This window comes from Aphelocoma coerulescens, chromosome 24 (genome assembly GCF_041296385.1).
Source record: "Aphelocoma coerulescens isolate FSJ_1873_10779 chromosome 24, UR_Acoe_1.0, whole genome shotgun sequence".
NCBI classification, from domain to species: Eukaryota; Metazoa; Chordata; class Aves; order Passeriformes; family Corvidae; genus Aphelocoma; species Aphelocoma coerulescens.
Window position 1 is genome coordinate 5294752 of NC_091037.1, and position 12939 is coordinate 5307690.

Genomic DNA, 12939 nt, shown 5'->3' on the forward strand with positions numbered 1-12939 from the left:
TTCCCTTTCCCAAAAAACAAAATTTTTTTGTTTTTCATTACCGCTTTTCTTTCTTTACTTTCTTTTTTTAACCAATTTTCTTTCTTCTTTTTATTTTCCCATAGACAAAGGAAAACAATTTCCCCACCACAAAGCAGGGATAAACCCACCCAAACCTCTAACCCAGCAAGACAGGGATGCTGGTGTGGGACACCAACATGGGATTCCCAATCCCTATTTTCACTCTCTCCCATCGAACTTTTTCCCTGGCCCTGCTTCATCCCAGTAGAAATTTAATTACTTTGTGATTTTTGCTTGCCCTGGAACAAAAATCCAGTGCACAAATATCCCTGTTCCTGGCAGAGAGGGATGGAGATAAGACTCATCCCAAACATTCCCCCTTTGGATTGAAAAAAAACCCCAACAAGAAAAACTTTCAGCCATAAACTTGGGTAGGAGCGAAGGTCTTCACTCTAGGAAAACTGGGATTGAAAGTGGATGTGGAGCATTTCTGTGAAGTTGTGCAAATACAGATGCCAGTGGACATCACCAACACTTGGAAAAATCTAAACCATCTGTGTTTGCCAATCAAACTGCCCCACTCGGGAGCCAAAAAAGCCCAGTACAACCCCAGTAAAACCCAGTGGTTTGTACTAATGCCCCGAATCCTACTGGGAATGAGAAGCCAGCTGCTGTGCCAGCACCCCACAGCTCTGCTCCCATCTCCTGCTTGGGGTGGCTCCCTCCAGTGATGCTAAACCCCATAGGAGGCTGGAGAGCTTCTTCCTATGGGAGAATCACCATTTTTTTTCTCCTGAAAATGCCAAGGGGGAATAATTATTTTTAAAACACTCCTATTGTAGAGGAGCCACTCAGGGCTGGGGAGGATGGGAATGATGGATCATGCCAGGCTGGACCAGGGATGCTCCAGCTCCCTGTGCACAGAGTGAGCAAGAACACAAGGATCACCCTGACTGCACATGGGATGCTCAGGAATACTCCAGCACCCTGTGCACAGGGCACCAAGTAAGGATACAGGGATCATCCCAGGCTGGACAGGGATGCTCAGGGATATCCCAGCTCCCTGTGCACCCAGTGCTTGGGGTACCAGGGATCATCCCAGGCTGGACAGGGATGCTCAGGGATATCCCAGCTCCCTGTGCAAACAATGCTTGGGGCACCAGGGATCATCCCAGGCTGGACAGGGATGCTCAGGGATATCCCAGCTCCCTGTGCAAACAGTGCTTGGGGCACCAGGGATCATCCCAGGCTGGACAGGGATGCTCAGGGATGCTCCAGCTCCCTGTGCAAACAGTGCTTGGGGCACCAGGGATCATCTCAGGCTGGACAGGGATGCTCAGGGATATCCCAGCTCCCTGTGCAAACAATGCTTGGGGCACCAGGGATCATCTCAGGCTGGACAGGGATGCTCAGGGATATCCCAGCTCCCTGTGCACCCAGTGCTTGGGGCACCAGGGATCATCCCAGGCTGGACAGGGATGCTCATGGATGCTCCAGCTCCCTGTGCAAACAATGCTTGGGGCACCAGGGATCATCCCAGGCTGGACAGGGATGCTCAAGGATATCCCAGCTCCCTGTGCAAACAGTGCTTGGGGCACCAGGGATCATCCCAGGCTGGACAGGGATGCTCAGGGATATCCCAGCTCCCTGTGCAAACAATGCTTGGGGCACCAGGGATCATCCCAGGCTGGACAGGGATGCTCATGGATATCCCAGCTCCCTGTGCAAACAGTGCTTGGGGCACCAGGGATCATCCCAGGCTGGACAGGGATGCTCAGGGATATCCCAGCTCCCTGTGCAAACAATGCTTGGGGTACCAGGGATCATCCCAGGCTGGACAGGGATGCTCATGGATGCTCCAGCTCCCTGTGCACCCAGTGCTTGGGGCACCAGGGATAATCTCAGACTGGACCAGGGATCCTCCAGCTCCCGTTGCACAGGGAGAAAACACGGCACCAAACACGGATCTACTCAACTCCCAGATTTTCCCTGCAAGGATTCGGGCTATTCATATGGAAAACTAAACCAGGGCTGCAGGCACGGGCTGTTTTGATGCCCTCGGAGCAAAAGCAGGAGCGAGCAGCCGCTCGGTAAAGAACGCCGGGGTGTAACCGAGGGAGGCGCTGGCCCGGCCGTGCCCCGTGGCTGCCGGGGCTCGGGTTGCAGGATCCGGCCTCACCGAGGGATTGCGGGGCCGTGCCGGAACGCAGCTATTTTAGGATTGGGGATATCATTTCACCAACAATTTCCCTCCGTTTCATGTGACACGGACCCAGCATCCCTAAAATAAACGGGGACTACACCCTGTCTTAAAGGGAATGGAAATAGAAATGTTAAAAGTAACAACAGGCACCCAAACCGTTGGTGTTAATGATTTGTCTTATTTTATTTCTAGGAAGGAGAATAAATGCACACCCGGGGGCAAAAAGCACTTTGGATTTCAGCAAATATTTGGAAATCTTGTTAATTAATGGTACAGTGGACACAAAGATGCAGCTGAGATCCAGGGCTTGGGATCACAGAGGGATTTGGTGGATGTTTATATTGTATTTGGGGAGTTTTCCCATGGACATTAAAAATAAATAAATAAAACTTAGCACTTGGTCCCTGCCAGTGACATGCTCAGGGTTCCTTACCCAGGGCAGCAGCAAAGATGTGACGTTCTATGTGCCAAAATAGCAAAAATTTGGAGAAAAATTGATATTCACTGATTTTTTTTTCCCCCTACTCAGCAATGAGCTGAATGGGGATTTTTGCTGTTTGGGGCCAAAAATCTCTGATTTAGGATTATCCCCATTCTTGCAGCCATATCACTGCTTAATTTCATTGTACATTAAAAGAACATTCTACTGAATTATTTTATGGTATTATATATATCTCTATTAATTGTATTAATTGTATTTATTCTTCTATAAATTATGCTATACTATATTATAGAAGTTCACTAACATATCCTAATCTCGTCATTGAAAACTACCATTTATCAGCTGGAAAAATCATCTGCATCTCCCGTGGAAGATCAACATCACTTTTGGCAGCTAAAACTCACTCAGCAGCAAGTTTCAAATTTCTTTTTGACTCCATTGCTGCAGCTTCAGAGAACCTACCTCTGTGTTATTCCCCTCCCTCGCTTGCAAATGGAATGCAAAGTTTGAAATTCGGGTTGCAACCAAAAAAAAAAAAACCAGCACAGGGACAAGGAATTTTCCAGGAAACGGAGCATCCACCAAGCTCATGCACTTGGACACTGGCAGAGGCACACCAGGAGGGTGTGCATGTATATCCAAGGGGTGCTTCTCCCTGGAAATCACTATTGGGATGTTCAGTTTGCATCAGAGAAGTTCTTTTCCCCTAGGAGTACATGAACAGGTTGATCACCAGCTGCACTTTGCTCACAGGGGACAAGATTCTCCTTCCTCAAAACTGGGATGGGGAGGACAATGTGTGTCCAGCACTCACGCTGCTCTCCTGCATAATAATTCCCTCTTATCAATCAATTGATTGATAATTTTCTATTATAAATCAACCAATATTTTTATTATAAATCAGTAATTTTCTGTTATAATGTGATCAATCCATTACCTTCTATTCTAAATCCATCAATCAATAATTTTCTAGTGTACATCAATCCATAATTTTTTACTGTTCATCAACCCACTATTTTCTACGATGAATCAATCAATAATTTCCCATTATAAATCAATCAACCCCCGATTTTCTACCCCAAACCAGTCAATAAATTTTCATTACAAGCAAACCAACTCATGACTTCCTATTATAAATCGATCCATCGATAATTTTCTATCAGAACCCAATCAACCTTTGGCTTCCTAGTATAAACCAATCAATCAATAGGGGTTTATTCTGAGTCAATTTGGATTAAATTGAAATTAATTAGATCTCGGTTCAGTTGCCGCTGGGCTGAAGGCCCCCATGCACCCCCCCCAGGCAGGTATTTATAGCCACCGTGTCTCATCCCCACTGCCCTCAGCCCCGGCCATTAATTAAATTAGCACAAAGAGGGGCTTGTTGAGCGCTCCAGCCTCCCGAAGTCGAGCCGGCGAACAGGAAACAAAGGGTGGAATTCTGCCTGCTTGGCTCATGGGTGCTGTGTGCCTGCTGGAGCAGGGCATGGGGTGCCCTCGGATGGGGGAGCAGCCCCCCAGGGCAGCACTGGGGTGTGGGATGGATGGGCCGAGCCAGAGCTGGGCTGGAGCAGTTGGGTGGTGGGAATCTTGCGAAGGGAATTATGCAAATCCCACCTTGTAGCAGGTCTCACCCCATCACTTCCCAGATTTACACTCAGCGCACCCAAACCGGAGGCCGGAATCCCAATTGAGCCACTTCCCAATCCCTGAGCCCTTCCCATCTTATCACAGCAGTGTGAGAGCACTGCTGCACTGAGCCCCTCTCCAAGCACAATTAATTCTGGGTGAAAACGCTCCCAGTAATTCCTGCAGGGATAACAGCACTGGGAATTTCTCTGCCTTTTCCCCTGTTGAGCCAAATCCCTATAGAAATGGTTGCAGGGAAAATAACCCCCCCGACGTCTCTACCTTGAGATAACCCTGGCCACTTGCCAGGTACTCAGCTATTAAAGATGCTACTAAATAGCTTTATTTGGTGGTTTTAGCATAAATATTCTCAGCAGGACCTTCAGCTCCACTGTTTGGGGTGTTAAATTTAAAAGGGAAGGAACAGGAAAAAAAACCTTTTGGAGGTTGTTTAGGCAAGGAGGAATGATTTAGCACGGTACAGGGTGGGATTAAGATGGCAAAGGTCACGTTGGAAAGAAGGAAAAGCTCCCCAACAGCAAGAGGTGGTTCCTGGTATGAGGAGAAAACACTGAAATGCTCAAAAAGAGTGAAAAGCAACTTGATAAAAAGTGATGGTTAAGACAGTGGGACTGGGGTCAGGTTTTCATGAGGGAAAATAGCAGGAATGGGGAATATGCCCATGGTGGTTACTGGTCTGGGGGAGTCACAGCCAGGAGCTGGAGGAGCATCACTGGAAATGGACAAGTGTTGGTAAAAATGCATCAGAATCACTAGAACTGCACGAGTAGCCCCTAATCTGGATAAGCACCCACAAAATTGTACCAGCACTGCTAAAATTGGATGAGCAACATTAAAACTGGATAAGCATCTCTAGAACTGCACCAGTATCCCTAAAGCTGGACCAGCATCACTAAAGTCACACCAGCATCCCGAAAACTGCACTGGCATCCCTAAAATTGCAGCAGCATCCCTAAAATGAGACCAGCATCCCTAAAATGAGACCAGCATCACTACAGGTAGATGAGTATCCCTAAAACAGCAGCAGCATCCCTAAAATTGCAGCAGCATCCCTAAAATTGCAGCAGCACCCCTGAAGTTGCACCATCAACCCTAGAACTGAAGGAGCATCACTAAAATTGCATCTATGAAAATTGTACTGGCATTGTTGAAACTGGCACCAGCATCCCTGAAGTTGGATGAGCATCACTAAAATCACACCAGCATCACCCCACAGGAAAATAACCCATCGATACCATTTAGTATTTAATTCATATTGTTATCTTTCATTATTTACTATTTACTTTTTCTTGGTTATTGAGCATGTATTGCTATTTATTTTTTATTGTTCCTTTTCTATGATAGTTAAGTTTGTTCTTTACCACCCCACTGACAAAGTGCCCCAATTCATTATTTTTGTTTTAGAGCAATTAACTAATTACCAGAGTTATGAGATCTTGGATCTGGCACCAAGATATAAAGAGACCAATTTCTGCACGTAAATGCATTAAAAGACCTTTGCAGGCATTTTATAGAAATGGGATTTTCTTGGGATTGAGCTAGGAAATAGTAAGAATTTATTTCATTTTTTTAAACTCCTCCAGCAAAGTTCATCTCCTCAGAACCCAGATTTTGGGGGGTTTTTTGAATAATTCTATCTAAATTGAGTGAGCAAGGTCAGGGAGGGGATGCAGGATGCAAGAGGTGGGATGGAGGGCATGGAATGCAGGATGGTCTGGAGGGGAGACATCCACCCACCATCCCTGAGCCAATTATTTATGATTATTTATTATGAGCTGATGAAGGGGGTTATAAAATCCAAGACCTGGAGAGGGCTCAGCTCATCATCCTCACTCACCGGGAGCCTTCCCTTTGGAAAGAGGCAGAAGGAAGAGAGTGGAAATAGGGTAAAAATAGTAAACAGGGAAAGAAGGAGAAAAATCAAGCAGGCAAAAGACTTTTCTTTCTGGGATAGCATCAAAATCTCCATCCAGGCTCCCAGCTGTCCTCGGCATCAGCACCGGCAACAGGCAGCGGCATTCGGATGGAGAAATTAGCAGCTTGGAACAATAAATTCCCTTTTAAATTTATTGCTCAGGAGCATTAAAAATGTCTAAAGTGGTTTACATCCACCATCACCGTGGGAATTCGCCCAGGGATCCAGGAGCTGGTAATTGCTATTCTCAAACTTGCCTTGGAAGCTTCAAGTAGTGTTTAAAAAAAACATTTTAAGGGCTTTATAAAGCCATAAAGTGCCCTCGACATACCTGGGAGTGATGGAGCTGGGAGAGGCTGGTGCTGCCTCCACCAAATAATCCTGGGCATAACACACTGCTGATCTGGCAATGGCAAAGGAAGCTGCTACAATTCGATATTGTTCTTTTTTTTTCAATTATTTGGCCAAGTTTTGCCTCATTGCTGGGCTGGGGGCAGAGCGTGTGGCATCAGGGGGGACCCCAGAGAGCCTGGGCTGGGGCAGGTTGGGTTTGCTGCTTGGAGAGGGTTGGGCTGCCAAAAAGGATGGGAAAAAAGGGGGAAAAGGAGGGGAAAAAGGAAAAATAATAAAGGGAAAAAAATAAAAGTTAAAAAAAAAAAAGAAGGGAAAGGGAAAGAGGAAAAGCCAAAAAGAATATAAAAGAGGGCAGAAAAGAGAAAATGGGAAAAAATAGGAGTGAGAAAGAAAGAAAGACAGGGGGGAAAGGGAAAAAACATTCCTCTTTTTTTAGGGGGGGGGAGGAAAAATAAAAAGGAAAACAAGGAAAAAAGGGGAAAAGGGGAAAAAAATATTTAAAGAAGGAGAAGAAAAAAAAGGAAAATCAAGGGCAAAATAAAACAGAAAAAGGAAAAGATTTAAAAAAGGTAAAAAAGGAAAAAGTAAAATAAAATAAAATAAAATAAAATAAAATAAAATAAAATAAAATAAAATAAAATAAAACAGGAAGCAAAAAAGGAAATAAGGAAAAAGGGAAAAGAAAGGGGAGGAAAAAAAGGATGGGGAAAAAGAAGACAAAGGAAAATATAAAAAAAATAAAGGAGAAAAGGTAGAAAAGGGGGGGAAAGGAGAAAAAGGTGGAGGGGAGGAAGGGGGAAAGGAGGAAAATTAGGGAAAAAGGAGGGGGAAAGGAGGAAAATTAGGGAAAAAGGGGGGAAAAGTGAAAATAAAATCAGCTTTTCCTGACTTGGAAAAAATTCCAAGGGGTTCAAGCTCTAACCCAAGACTGAAGAAGCTCCCAGCTCCTGTGGGGGCTGAGGTTGTTCCCGCTCCCTTCTGGGCGTGACAGGATTTTCCCCCTCGAAACCCCACTCCCAAACACATCTCCAAAAAAATACTAAATGGGGGAAGAAATAAAAGAGAAGCTTCCCATAATTGGTCCAAAATCAGGATTATTTTTAATTGGCTTTCTGAGATTTCTGGCAGGGATCCAGGCAGCCAGCCCAGCCAGGGAAGGGAAAGCCTGGCCAAAAACTGTGGGCTCACTTATAACATTTCTCATAGTTTTTGTAACACCTTGTTAAAGCCAAAAGCTCCGGATTGAACATTAGTGGAGAATGTTTTTCCCCTCAACACAAGCTGGGTTTCACTTTCTCCTCCTCCTGCACCAAAATAATCTGGTTTTTGGGGAGCATCAGCAGTGCTGCATCCCTAAACCTGAGGGGTCATGGCCTTTTGGTGAGGCTACCTGGATATTTGGGATTTTCCTGCCTGGATTATACTTTGTATGGGAAGGATGGGACAGGTGGCACAGGATGCTGGAAGGTGGGGGAAGCATGGCCTGGAAAATGAAAGTCAAGGTAAAAAAATCAAATAGTGACAAAGCAGAAAAAAAGAAAAAAAAAATTTTTTTAAATTTAAAAATAAGCATAAAAATAAAACTAAACCAGATAATCAAAAATTAAAAGAAACTAAACCGTAAAATAAAATAAGAAATAACATGAAATTAAAATTAAATTAAAATAAAATAAAAATAAGTAATAAGTAAATAACAATTTTTTAGAATTGTAGACATGGTGCTTTGGGAAGTGGTTTAGGGGTCGATTGCACAGCTGGACCCAACGGTCTTGAAGGTCTTCTGCAACCCAACTATTGAACCAATTAACCAGAGCTGGGAGCACCCAGGGTTTGTGTTCCTGTTTGGAAGAGGAAAAGCCAAAAAAATAGGATCTTATCAAGCAGTTGGGAAGCGCTGAGGCCAAATTCCCGTCTTATTTATACAGCTGCAAACCACAGCTGGGCAAAGGCAGCCTCATCCCACTGGGATCACAGCTCCATCCCACCAGGATCGTGGCTCCATCCCATCCCGCCAGGGCTGCTTTTCCATTTTCCCATGGGGATTACCTGGAGCACCACCTCGGTCCTTCCAAGGCTGGAGGCAGGGATAAACCCGAGTTTAAATTTAATTGAGGATTAATTCCCATCCTTCCGGATTATTATTTGGAGCCGGCATCTTAATGATCTGACTAATGATGCTGGGAATTAATTTATTTTTGGGCTAATTAGAGGGCATTTGTTAACACCCTCTTTGGTGGTGGCGAAAACTATTTGGGAATCAAGTTATTCGACAGTGCACAGGATATTAAATGCAACTGGGAATTGTCTGGATCCAGTAAATTATCCCACTAACACCCCAAAAAAGCAGCTTTCCACATGCTGGAGTGAAACAAGGATGGGGAATAACAGGAGACAGGATGCTGAGAGGCATCAGCAGTACCCATGACCTAAAATAAAGATGACACTGATGCTCGATCTGGCTTTCCCACCCGGACTGCAGATGCCAAATCTCCCTTAATTTATCCCTAATTGTGGCAAAAGTTTCCTCCCGACTTTAGGAAGCGTGGCATGTTGCTCCTTGCATCCCTCCCATCGCTCTGACTCATTTCGCTGATTACTCCAAGCCAGAGCAGCTCCCAGGAAAATCAATTCTGCCAAATTGGGGTGTCCCAGCATCCCAGGTTAATTTTCTCCGTGTCTTCAGGAAATATCCCAAGAATCCATGGCACAAACCCAACCAGGATGCGGATGGTACCCGGAGGTGCAGTCTGGCCCCCGCATCCCTGCGGATGAGGATGGATGGGTGAAGGATGCTCTTCCCAGCAGGACCAAGCCAATATTTAAGTTTTGTTGGAGGACAAAAAAAAAAAACCCCATTATCGCTCAGAGACTTAGAGATGCTGTCCATCCACTTGGAAAAAAGACAAGAAGTAATTCAGAAGTTCAGTGGAAAAGCCAAAATCACCCGAAATCCAAAGCTGCCCCATGAGGGTCTTGTTTTATCCTCGAGCTGGAAAAACAGTTATTCCTGGTGTGCCAGTGGGGTAAAACACTCTTCTCCCAGTACAACTTCATGCATTTAATCCAAAAGAGGAGATTTCCTTTAAAAACAAAACCACCTTAGGAAAAAAGAGGAGATTTCCTTAAAAAAAAAAAAAAAGGTGACTTCCTTTAAAAAAAAACACTATTTCCTAAAAAAAAGAAATGTTTCCCTTAAAATGGAGTAACTTTTAAAAAAAGGCAATTTCCTCAAAGAAAGGGAGATTTCCATAAAAAATGAGATATCCTTTATTTCCCCCTCCCAAAAACGATGGAGGGAAAATGGAATATGTTCCTGCAAGCTCAGTGGGGAAGCTCAGCACCACTTTTCTCCCTGTTTTTTCCCTCACCCCATGATATTAGGGAGCATTTAATGTTATATATAAATATATATCTACTGCTACACAGATCTCAGGTTAAAATGAAGGGGCTTATGGAACCCCCCAGTGCCAGCTTTGGGAGGCAAGGGCTGCAAAGTGCCTTGAAAAGCCCAATTTTGGGATGCTAAGGAACATCTCTTCCTGACACCGCCAGCTCTCCTATTAACCTCTCCTGTAATTAGCCTCAAGCAATTAACTTTTGCTCCTAACGAAGGAATCTCAGCGCAGGGAGTTAAATAAAATAGGAGGGAGGAGGGGAAAAAAAATAAGGGGGAATCCTGATCCCATCATCTGTCTGCTCCATATGGCTTAAACCCAAAACAACGTGCTATTTTTTTCACCTAAATCACCCAAAATCCAACTGATTCGCCCAAACCCCTCCCCCCGTCCATGTGAGGCTGGAAACTGCCCCTGAAACATCGGGCCCCAAAGGTTTTGGGGTGGTTTTTTTTCAGGGAGCACCCACTTTCCTACACCGGGATGATGCCAGCAACGCCGAGTCAGCACTTTTGGAGGCATGATGTCCAAAAGTTTCACCAAAGCCAGGTCCACTGAGCCACACGCTGCTTTTCCCCACTCCAACCCCAAAACTTTTGAGGATTTGAAGGCAAAATAAGTTGAAAAAAGCCAAATTAAGCCATTTCCTCTCCTATTTTCTGTTTCTCCCCGGCAGACAGCTGTCCTGCATCCCAGCCAAAAATAATCCATCCCCCCCCTTTCCTCAATCTAATCTCCCCGGCTGGGAGTTTGAAAATATCCTGCCGGGTTTAGGGTTTCCCGTTACCCGGTGGGCGGCGAGATAGTGGGAAAAAAGATCCTTGGGAGCGAGAAAAACCGGGAAGAGCCCAAACAAAGAGCCGGAGCCCAAGCTGAGCTTCGACACCTGGTGAGGACTGGGATGAAGTGGAGGGACACCCCAAACCCTCGGCAAAACTTCCCGAGTTGCACAATGCCACCGGCGGAGCCACCCTCCTACAGACGGAAATGCAATAAAAAATTCAAGGATAAATTTAAAATAATAGTAATAATAATAATAATAATTATTATTATTAAGAAGCCCTCCCTGCATTGCTGCAGAGCCACTAAAAGGGATTTCTGGAGTATTCATCCAACCCTGTGGGATAGGGAGGGGGGGGGAGAGAGGGGCTGCCGGGGCGTCCCGTGGAGTGTTCCAGGGGAAAGGGGGTGCCCTGGGGGAAATGAGGTGCGCCAGGAGAAGGCGGCACACGGGGGATACAGGGGTGCACGGAGGGGTTTGTCCCAGGAGAGGCGGCGGGATGCGGCACGCCTGCGAGGGCCACGCTCCGGCACTGGCATGCAGCCCGCAGGAGGCCCTGCGAGGTGGCACGGTGGCCCCCCACCACCCAGTGGGTGCCCTGGGGGTCCTGGGAGGGCACCCCGAGCTAACTGGGTGCTTTGCAAAGCTGGGAGGCTGCAGATAAAGCGCCACCAGCACCCGCTGCAGCCCCCCACCCCGGCTGCACGGGGGGCAACTTCCCACCTCCCAAATGCCAGGAGCTGGGGGGCTACAGCCCTTCCAAGGAGCTGGGACCAGCTGGGGGGCGGGGGGGCTGCCACCCCCCCTCCAGGGCAACCGTGGCCAGCTGCAGGGGGCTGCCATCCCTGCAGGCAGCCAGGGGGGATCGCAACTGGTAAGGGGGGGCTGCAGCCCCCAGGGAGGGCACTAGGAGCGGCTGGAGGGGCTGGAGCAGCCCCGCGGTGGGAGCATGCCAAGTGCTCGGGGGGCTGCAGCCGGTCCGAGGTCACTGCAGCGAGCGCGGGGGGCTGCAGCCCCCGGGGGGGCGCGGGGAGCGGTGGGGCAGGGGGGATCTGGAATCGGCTGGGGGGGTCCGCAGCCGGCCGGAGGTCGCAACCCCCCTAAAAGCCCTGGAACCGGGCAGCGGGGGCTGCAAGCGGCGGGGGGAGACTGCGACCAACTGTGGGGTACGACCCCCCCCCCCCCCCCAAAAACACCGCGACCCTCCGGGGGGGTTCTGCAACCGGGCACAGCGGGGGCTGCAACTTGTTCGGGGGGCCGCAACCTTTGGGGGGTCTGTGAGCGGCTGGGGGGTGCGCAACCCCCAGATCACTGGACGCCTCCCCCCGGGATCGTTGCAGCCGGTCGGGGGATGGGGAGGAGGGGGTGCACCCCGCCCGAACCGCTGCATCCCCCCCAAAATTATCGCGCCCGGCCGAGGGGGTCACGGCGGAGAACCGCAGTGGCACAGCCGGCCGGAGGTCAGCCCGGAGGGGGAACCGGACACCGGGGACGGACACCCGCGCTGCCCCGGCCCCGCACCGCCGGGGAGACGGCGGGAACGGCAAGTTACTTCCCACACCGGAGGGGATGGGGGGTGGGGGGGGGGGGGGTGGGGGGGGGGGTGTCCCCGCCGTCGCCGCACGTGCCCCGCCGCCCGCGCCGCTTTGTCCGCCGGGCTCCGCGGCTCCGCCCGCCCCCGCGCGGCGGCCCCGCCGTGAGTGACAGCCCTACCTGCCCGCCAATCTTCATCACACCGACACCGGCCTGACAGCGCGGCCGCCGCTCGCCGCCCGCCCGCCCGCCCGGCCCCGCCGCGCCGCCGCCGCCAGGCCCCGCCCCCCGCCCGCAGGGCCCCGCCCCCGACGCCGAGCCCCGCCCCCAACCCACCCCGCGGGCGGGGCCCCGCCCCCGGCCACGCCCCTCGCCGCTCCCCGGCAGCGCCCCCTGCTGGCCGGCGCCCGCCCCCCCCGTCCTGCCCCCCCCCCCGCCCCCTCCCCAAAACGCAGCCGTCCCCCCGCCTGCCTCCGGACCCCCCCGGTGTCCCCCGCACGTCGCCGCCTTTGCCCCTGCTCCCCTCAGCCGGGGTGCACCTGCACCCCCCGCAAGCAGATTCCCCCCACCGCATCTGCCTCCCCAGCAGCGTCTGTCCCCCACCTTGGTTCCCAAATATGCTGCCCCGCATCCATATTAACCCCCAACACGTATTTCTCCTCCGGC

General features: G+C 49.3%; 1 protein-coding gene across 3 annotated transcripts in view; it reads right to left on the reverse strand.

The window, feature by feature from the left end:
• PKNOX2 (PBX/knotted 1 homeobox 2) overlaps window positions 1–12515 on the reverse strand; it is an 86499-nt gene extending 73984 nt beyond the window's left edge. For all 3 annotated transcript variants that reach the window (XM_068994657.1, XM_068994654.1, XM_068994655.1), the window contains exon 1: window positions 12454–12515. The gene's annotated coding sequence lies outside the window, so the exon portion shown is untranslated. The remainder of the gene's footprint in view (window positions 1–12453) is intronic.
• Between the last annotated feature and the right edge of the window lie 424 nt (window positions 12516–12939).